This window comes from Hordeum vulgare, chromosome 5H, assembly GCF_904849725.1.
Source record: "Hordeum vulgare subsp. vulgare chromosome 5H, MorexV3_pseudomolecules_assembly, whole genome shotgun sequence".
NCBI classification, from domain to species: domain Eukaryota; kingdom Viridiplantae; phylum Streptophyta; class Magnoliopsida; order Poales; family Poaceae; genus Hordeum; species Hordeum vulgare.
In genome coordinates this window covers 7,243,598-7,253,515 of record NC_058522.1, presented here as the reverse complement: position 1 = coordinate 7,253,515, position 9,918 = coordinate 7,243,598, and the positions used below count along the sequence as shown (strand labels likewise).

The following is a 9,918-nucleotide window of genomic DNA, read 5'->3' as shown; positions in this document are numbered from 1 at the left end:
CGTGGTCTCCCTCCATGCCCTCGCGGGTATACGAGCGAAGCAGACGAGCGAGCGCCTCCTGGCCCTTCTGGATACGGGCTCCACACATAACTTCTTGCCCGAGTCGACCATGCACCGCTAGGGACTTCAGCCGGTGGGCGGGAAGCAGCTGCGGGTCACCGTGGCTAACGGCGATCGTCTCTGATGTCATGGTCTCACACGGGATGTTCCCATCACCATCGGCGACGAACAGTTCACCATCACATGCGCTGGCATTGACTTGGGCTGCTTCGACTTCATCCTCGGTGTCGACTTCTTGCGGACCCTGAGTCCCATTCTCTGGGACTTCGACGCCATGACGATGACTTTCTACCGCCTGGGTCGCCGCATCCGGTGGGAGGGCGCGCGGGTGGCGCCCCACCAGCGACGCCACAGCCATAGCTGGCTGCGACTGCTGCCGAGTCCGCGCACCCTCTATTGGACCATCTCGTGCAGCAGCACAGCAACCTCTTTGACGAGCCTCAGGGTCTGCCGCCGGCCCGAGTGTATGACCACTACATCCATCTCCTTCCAGGCACGGCGCCGGTGGCGGTGCGTCCCTACCTCTACCCCTAGCTGCAGAAGGACGAGCTGGAGCAGCATTGTGCACTCATGCTAGCTCTGGGCATCATCCGGATCTCCACTTCACCGTTTGCAGCGCCGGCCCTCCTTGTTTGCAAGTCGGACGACTCGTGGCGCTTCTGCATCCACTACCGCGCTCTTAACGCCCAGACACTCAAAGACAAATTTCCCATTCCGGTCGTCGACGAGCTCCTGGACGAACTACATGGGGCATGCTTCTTCACCATGCTCGACCATTGTTCGGGCTCCCACCAGGTGCGGATGCACCTAGATGATGTCACGAAGACGGCGTTTCGGGGTCATCACGGCCACTTCGAGTTCTTGGTGATGCCTTTTGGCCTCTCCAATGCTCCGGCGACTTTTCATGCCTTGATGAACGACGTCCTCCGGCCCTACTTGCGTCGGTTTGTGCTCGTTTTCTTTGATGACATTCTTATCTACAATACGACATGGGCGGAACATCTTCAGCACGTCGCCATCGTCTTCAACGAGCTTCGAGCGCACCATCTTCATCTTAAGCGCTTGAAGTGCTCGTTCGGGACACCTTCCGTCACCTACCTCGGATACATTATCTCGGCCGAGGGTGTTGCTATGGACGCCGACAAGGTGGCGGCTGTTGCGGCCTGGCCGACGCCGCACTCCCCGCGGGCTCTTCGTGGCTTCCTGGGCCTCGCAGACTACTACCGGGAATTTATCCGGGAATTCAGCCTCATCGCGTCCCAGCTCACGCGCCTGCTCCGACGCAACGCCTTCGCCTGGGATACGGAGGAAACGGAGGCGTTCGAGGCCCTCAAACGGGACTTACAACGGGTCCCGTCCTTCAGATGCCTGACTTCGACCGACCGTTCATGCTCGACTACGACGCCTTCCGGCGTGGGGTTCGACGTCGTCCTTCATCAGGGTGACGGGCCCCTCACGTTCTTCAGCATGCCTTTCGTCGCGCCATCCACTACAAGAAATATGCTCATATGTGATGTTTTTTAAAATGTCGTTGACGAATTCGTCATAAATCTATGACGATTTCATCCGAGATCATCGTAAACCGTTTGAGGGGATCAAATCTACATATAAATTACGACGATGTGAGTCAAAACGTCGTAACCGCATAAGATGAGATCGTCATAACTTTTACGACGATTGTAAAAATGTCGTAACATGTTCTAACTATGTTGACATGTCACTCGTGGGTCCATTCTATCCCACCTAATCCTAGTTTGTGAAGCAACCTACTATTCTATCATTCCAAAAATTCTCGAAAAAATCTCATAAATACTTTGGACTATATATTTCTCAAATATGTGAAAACCCTCCCTTCCATAGTTCAAAAATAATTCAAAAATATTCATTTTCCTATTCTGTTCAGAATAGCACTTTGTGAAGGAAGTGCTATTTCTATTTCTTTGATTACCCTCATATTGTTTGGGCACTCTTTCCTATCCAAATCATTGCCTCATGAAAACTTTCGTAACGATTTGCCTAGTAAATCTTTCTCAGCAAATTTCCAAAGTTTGTGTTCAGCTAACAGCTTTGTGAAGGAAGTACTAGATAAGAATATCCTGATGAGTTGAATTTTTTCCACATCATCTATGTGCCCAAAATATAGCTCTCCATAAAATTTTAGCCACATCTAACAATCCACGTGAGCTCATCACCCAATCTTTGTTTCTGGTAATATTTTTATTTTGTGAAGCAACTAGACTTTATATTTCTTTATAGTTGATGAAAATTTACCACGGGATGACACTGACCATATTCACTCCACCAAATTTTAACTCATTTAATTCCGTCAGTTTCCCTCAATATTTTTCCCAATATTCTGTTCAGTAGAGAGCATTGTGAAGGAAGTATAATTTTTCTTTATCCAAATTTTATGAATTTTTTACAGTACCTTAATGTGCCCAAATTATCATCCTCCTCCAAATTTCAGCTCAATCCAATTATCTATGTGAACCCAGTTTCAATTACCATTTTCTGTCCAGATTGGCACATTGTAAAGGAAGTGTCACTTTTGCATATCCAAATGTTATAATTTTTATACAATGCCTTCATACGCCCAAATTAACATCATACACCAAAATTCAGGTCAATCTATTCATTCATTTGATCCCATCTTCAACATCCATATTTCTTCACAATGTGTTAGTTTGCAAAGCAAGTGCCACCTATATTCATCCATTTGAGCTAAAAATTTTCCAAGAGAGTCTCCTTAGTAGATGATCATACCCAGCCAAAATTTAGTCCCATTGTCTATGTGAATTACCCGCACCGCTAATCAAACACTTGGCTGCTAATTTATGTTTGAGCTTAGTTCGGTCTCCTCGTGAGATTCTTCTATTGTATTCTTATTGCTAACACCTACCGAGGGATTGTCCAACCCGCTAGACATGCCTATTCCACCTAGAACGTATGGCAACGCAACGGTAGGTGACCATGCGACTGACATGCAAGTTCACGCGCTTTGGAGTTGGGGCCCTCGAACACCATCCAAACCTCGACGTCAAGGCACCACACCATGTATTTCTAATTAAATAGATACTTATATACCTACAAATGATTTTTGGGAAAAATAAAGAGCAAACTATAATGCAACTGCAGTTCAAATTTAACCCGCTTCCACCTGAATCGACATAAATTTGTCTTTTTCACGAGAGGTGGATAAAATATTTTCACACCCAACCATTTTGTCAATTGTACATTAAATATGGACTAGTATTTTATAAAAATAATTTGGTCCAATTTTGAAACAAATATATGGCAGGTCCTTCACAAAAAACTCATTTTGGTCACTTGAAAAATGGAAAATGAATTTTTCATACAAGGAAAATGAAAACTTCCTTAATCAACATTGTTTTCCATTCCAATATGCACCCTTGTGCATAATATTATATCATTTCAACAAACTATGTCATGAATGTGGTCATAAGATTAATCATTTGGCTTGAAAGCCATGAATCTTCACACATGATAGCCCATTTCTAAGAACACTTATTTAAAATAATTGTCGCATTACTTGTTTATTATTTTTCCTGGTAACGTTGTCACATATAATGACACAATGCAATGGTTTTCCATTTTTTTGAATTTGTTTTGAATTTTTCATGGCCATTTCAAAACGCGGTCAAAACATCGGGTATGGCCGTTCCTACCTAGTGGTTGAACCTTGACAATATTTTGGTGTTTCTATGATTAAATAGATACTTGTATACCTAAAATGATTTTTAAGAAAAATAAAGAGCAAACTATAATGTAGCTGCAGTTCAAATTTGACCCGCTTTCAGCTGATTCAATGAAAATTTGTCTTTTTCACGAGAGGTCGATAAAATCCATTAACACCCAACCATTTGGTCAATTGTACATTAAATATGTCCTAGTATGTTAGAAAAATGATTTGGTACAATTTTGTTACAAATATATGGTATGTCCTTCATAAAAAAACTCATTTTGGGCACTTAAAAATGGAAAATGAATTTTTCATGCAAGAAAAATGAAAACTTCCTTAAGTAACATTGTTTGCCATTTCAATATGCACCCTTGTGCACAATATTAGATCTTTTGAACAAACTCTGCCATGAATGTGACCATAAGATTGATCATTTGGCTTGAAAGCCATTAATCTTCACACATGATAGCTCATTTCCGAGAACATTTTTAAAAAATAATTGTCATATTACAAGGTTATTTTTTACCTAGTAACTTTGTCACATATAATGACACAATGTGAAGGTTTTCTATTTTTTTGATTTTTTTTGATTTTTTCACGCCCACTTCAAAATGTGGTCAAAACGGCGGGTATGTCGACCATTCATATTATTTGAAAATGTAACAAGCTCTGATGTTTATGAAATTTGGTGTGGTATTGGTTTATAGTCTCTAGAAGCCGTGGAAAGTTTGTGAAAAAAATTACTAAGTTTTATCATGTTTATTTTGACAAAAGTAATAGTCTAAAGAAACACAAATTATTTAAAGCTTTCCTATTGGATGGAATAGAGCTCTCCTGGATCGATGACGTGGCAGACAGATCCACACCCCACACCCACCATAGATCCCAGCCCGGCCCACCGGTCAGCGAGCAGTCTACGGGGTCGACCCAACCCCTCGCTCTCCCAGTGTCCCTCCCCACGAACTCCTCCTCCCTTCCAGATCCGCGCCGCCACCTTCCTTCCAGATCCACGCCGTCACGAGCTAGCCGCCGTGGCGGCGCTGTCCTGGATGGCCGACGCTGCGCAGTGGGCAGAGGATACCCGGCCCACCGCTGCCCCGCCTCTTCCTGCGCCGGGGCGCGCCGCGGGGATAGCCGCTGCTTCATTCGAGGACCGCTCCCCGATCCAGATCCACCACACACACATCCCTCCGCTTGCCGCCGGTCTACACCATCCCTCTGCTGTCCCCGCTCCCCATCCAGCAGCCCCTGTCCCCGCTCCCCATCGAGATCCAAACCCTAGCTCAAACCCACTCGCAGCCCCGCGGCCCCGACCCCAACCCCTCCCTCTCCCCCGATCCGCAGCCGAGGAGAACCAGTGCGGCGAGGAGTACGTGCGGGCCGAGGAGGACCAGTGCGGCGACCCGACCCTGCCCGCCCTCACCATCGTGCTGCGCGCTGCCGGCGCCGGCGAGCGCTCAAGGACAACAGAGGTCAGTCCCTCACTTTGTATGCATACTCAATCCAGTCCATCTCCCCTCTCCCCCGCGCGCGGATCCGATCTGACCGGCGAGCTTTACCCCCGCAGCTTCCTCGCCGCCCTCTCCCTCGAGGACCCCAGCGCGGAGGCGGACGGTGCCAGGGTCCAGGCCTTCTTCGCGGAGATGGTAGGAGATCGGGCAGACCCACGACGTGCTCCGCTTCGGCGTCAACGACAGCGTAAGGGGCGACCTCGCGCCGCCGCACCCCGTCCAGGCCACCATCCATAAGGTCAGCCCGCTCGTCCCCCCCCCCCGGCCCTCGAAACCCTAGCTAGCTCTGAATCTGACTGTTTTTCGTGGGTGCGCGCCGTGCAGGAGACCAAGTTCTGGGACGAGAAGAGGAGGTTCGGGACCGAGGCCATCTACGGGTCCGCCTTCAACATCCGCAAGGATCTGGACGCCCAAATCCTCTCCAGGTTCTCTCGCCTTTTCCCCTCCTGGAAATGGGTTTTGGCTGACTACTAAGAATCACTGGTAGCTTATGCTGGCATTCATAATTTTCTAGCCATCTGATCGGGCGGCTGCAGTTTGTTGGAATCCTGAATTTGACCTTGATGTGAGAATTAGATGTGCTAATACCTTGTAGTCCATGTGTTAATATCTCGGCAATTCGACATGGGTCGTTTATATGCTCTCATTATCTAGATCACATGAATTAGTACCAATTAGGATTGTCCTCTAGAAATTTGATATGGGATGTATTCTTCCGGTGGACAGGCACACTGCAATTCGTACCGATTGGGGTTGTCGTAGGCGCGGCACCTTCCTGTCATCCTTATGAACTCAACATCATCTACCTGCTCATAGTACACCTCATACATAGTATCACACTTAGTATCCTGACTGATTTGTCTGTGCGTGCGTGCGTGCCAAGCAGGGCTCAAGAAGTACATCATGACCAAGCTGTTCGACCGCACCTTCGCGTCGTCGCCGGAGGACGCCGCGGCCGATGCCGAGGTCTCGGACAAGATCGGTCTCCTGCAGCGCTTTTTCAGGCCTCATCACCTCGACATACCCAAGCTCCTCAACAATGAGGCTTCCTGGCTGGTAAGCCCATGTGCTCTGCTCTTGCTCTTCATTCCAGTTTACTGATTATATCCAGAATATGCCTGTTGAATCATGCGCCATTCAATTGGTTCATTTTTGAAAAGGATCAATATGGCGATACATTTTACTATTTTTGAAAAAAAAATGTTATCAATTAAGCATCAAGCCATTTAACATATATTTTATCAGTGCAGTCATTATCTTCTATCTTCTTATCCATGATTCCAACAAAAGCAAGATACTGATTCCAGGAACATTTGGTTGCTGTGTTCGTGTGTTGGAGTATATTTAGATAGGGAATTATTTACTTATTCCAGGAACATTTTACTGTTGTGTCTGAAAGAAGATGATTTCGAGTAACTGTTGCATCTACAGCAGAAATATTTAAGGGGTCTTTAAAAGTAACACTGTGCTAAATGTAGCCTTATAAACCTAGTAAGGGAAAACAATGTTAACCATTATATCTCCTTCCATGTTTATATTACTTCTGCATAAGTCATGATAAATGTGCACCTTCAATGGGCTTTGATCTCACATCTTAACGAAAATAGTAAAATCTCTCTCATTATTTTGCATCTGATTTTTTGCAGTCTGCTGTTGCTTTGCGTGGTGGTGATATCAAAGAAGTGCGGTTTAAGGCAAAAACTATAAGTTTTCACCACTCCCTTTCTCTCAAAATGTAAGACGTTTTTTGGGATATTTGAAGGGAAAACATTGGTAGTTGCTTTCTGGCAGTAATAGTGAATGTTCTGTTGTTCTACATAACGTTTTTGTTCGGATGTGCAATGCATGATTGATTGCCACCTTTTAGCTGTAGTAACAGCTTGATTGGACTGCTACATCCTTTTTTTCTGTTTGTTTGGACCTATACCTAGTTGAGCTCACTCATTTCCAAAGTCATAGATATATTGTGTGCAATATGGAAGCCTTGTGCCATGCCGTGTTGTTGAGGAACATAAATTATTGTTTGCAGGAAATTAAAGACATGAAGGTGAAAGCAGATGCAATTACCAGGCTGATGGAGCGTGGATACAAGGTGAAGGTAAGAGAGCTCGCATACTTTTTAGTTTTTTCTATCGTATGGTTCTGCAAATCTTTGGTGACAACCCAAGGAACTGTAACACGACTTGTCAACAGGTCTTATCTGTGGGTTTTGCTTTTTAACTTCTTCTTATACTAGTTTACTGGGCAATCCCCAAGGAAACCTTATATCTGGACAAGAGAAACCAAACAGTGTGCAACGATTAGGCGGATTTTGTCGCTCCCAAAGTCATAGATATATGCGAACCAATGATTATGATCAGGAACCAATCATCGGTCCCAATTCAGTTATGTATGTAGCTGAAGTGTAGTATGCTCTTAATTGCATGGTTCTCCATGTCTCTTTTTGTGCCTATATAATGCTGCTTTCTGGGAATAAACCTGTGTGTTTCATATCTTGTTTGAGCAATAGTTTCTCTTTGATCTAAACTGTTCCTTTCTCTTCACCTGAAGCAGTAATTACCTGAAGGACTTATTCTTCATTTCTACCTAAGATGGTAGTATTTGACACAATCTTTTCTACTGTGAACCAACATGGATGTTCATATGCATATGTTTACCTTACATTCTTGGGTACAAGTAGTGAAGAACTGAGTGATGCTCCTGTTTGGCAGTGCATGGCGATGCCCGCAGGTAACGAAGCACAAGATTTAGGCGGACCGCTATCTCGGTTATTAGGACAGGTGAGGACTCCGTTCTGTACTATGGAGCACCTGAAGAGGATCGCCGAGGAGATGCAGAAGCAGGTGGCTGTTGCAGGCGCCATCCAGCCCAAGGAGGAGAACGACTTGGAGTGCGCCATCCAGCCCAAGGAGGAGAACGACTTGGAGTTTGGAAGTATTATGTAAACCTGGAAGATGTATTATGTGAACCTGGGAGATGTATTATGTGAACCTGGGAGATGTATTGTGTTATGTAAACTTGGGAGATGTATTATGTGATGTTATATGATGGATGATTTTAATTTGAGTTGGAGTATTCTTGATTTGAATATGAAATAGTGTTGGATTTAATATTGGACAAATAATTGGGTTGCAAAGGCCCAACAAATAGAAATGAAACCAAGTTCAGGAATAAAAAGTTGCTGAATTCGAAAATAAAAAAGGCCAAAACTGAAACTGGACCAAATGTATTTGGGCACTAAAAGGCCAGGGCCCAAATTATAATGATAAAAAAAATTCGAAAAAACATACTAAAGTGGCTGTAAATAGGCTAAGGCCCAAAAGAAGTCCAATAAGAAAAAGCCCAAAAAAAATAAAACCACCCCATGTGATCAATTGAAATGGGTTGGGCTGATTTCAACTATGATGTTTTGATTTCGTCGTAACTTTGCCACGTAGGACTGGGTTATATTGTCAACGATGATTTAGGATCGTCGTAAAGGTTACGACAATCCAGGAATCGTCGTAGAAGTTACGACGATTTCGATCAAAACGTCGGTGCTGTTCATTTCTGACGCTCCGTTTTCGACGCTTGGTTTTTCGTCGTGAGATCGTCGTAAACTAAAAACCGTGACGATGTAGCGACGAAAATATAGCGTCGTGTATTAGCATATTCCTTGTAGTGATCACGAGCTCGCAACCTATGAGAGGGAGTTCATTGGTTTGGTGCAGGCCGTAGGCCACTGGCGGCCATATCTTTGGGGGGCGGTCGTTCTGGATTCCCACGGATCACTACAGCCTCAAGTTCCTATTGGACCAGAGGCTGACTACCATGCCGCAGCAACGGTGGATCAGCAAGCTCTTTGGCTTCGATTTTGCCGTTGAGTATCGTCCGGGCCGCCTTAACACAGTGGCCGACGCTCTGTCCTGCCGCGACGACCACGACGCTGACGCGGGCGACTCCGACGGGGCGGCCCTCTACATCAGCTCAGGGCCCTCGTTCGCCCTCTTCGACGACATCCACCGGGCCACCGCGGACTTGCCCGACGCGCAGTCCCTTCGGCAGCGCCTTGATGCTGATGACCTCGAGGAGCCATGGCGTTTGGTGGAGGGCCTACTACTGCATGGGCGACGACTCTTCGTGCCGGATCACGACGACGTCTGTCATCAGGTGTTGCTGCTGGGCCACTCGGCGGGCCACGAGGGTGTGCAAAAGACACTCCACCTTCTCCGAGCCGACTTCTACATCCACAACAATCGGGCCGTGGTTCGAGACTAGGTGCGGTCTTGTGCGATGTGTCAGCATAACAAGACGGAGACACGGTGACCGGCAGGGCTGCTACAGCCCTTGGAGGTGCCTTCTCAGGTCGGGACCCGGTGTTCATGGGGCATGTCTGGCGCAATCTCTTCAGGATTACGGGAGTGAAGCTCCGCTTGAGCACGGCGTTCCATCCTCAGACGGACGGTCAATCTGAGGTGGTCAACAAGGTGATTTCCATGTATTTGCATTGTGTTACATGTGATCGTCCTCGTGCTTGGGTGGACTGGCTTGCATGGGCGGAATACTGCTACAACACCTCTTATTACTCCGCCCTGCGCGCCATGCCGTTCGAGGTGGTCTATGGCCGACCGCCCCCGCCCATCCTACCGGTTGACCCGGAGACGGCTA

The 9,918-nt window shown here is 46.4% G+C and overlaps 1 long non-coding RNA gene across 1 annotated transcript; it reads left to right on the top strand.

Annotated features, from left to right (window-relative positions):
- The first annotated feature begins 5,424 nt into the window (after window positions 1-5,424).
- On the top strand, window positions 5,425-6,034 carry LOC123397701. The gene is made up of 3 exons (XR_006610006.1): window positions 5,425-5,509; window positions 5,596-5,696; window positions 5,998-6,034. It is a non-coding gene; the product is annotated as an uncharacterized LOC123397701 (long non-coding RNA).
- Window positions 6,035-9,918: the final 3,884 nt, after the last annotated feature.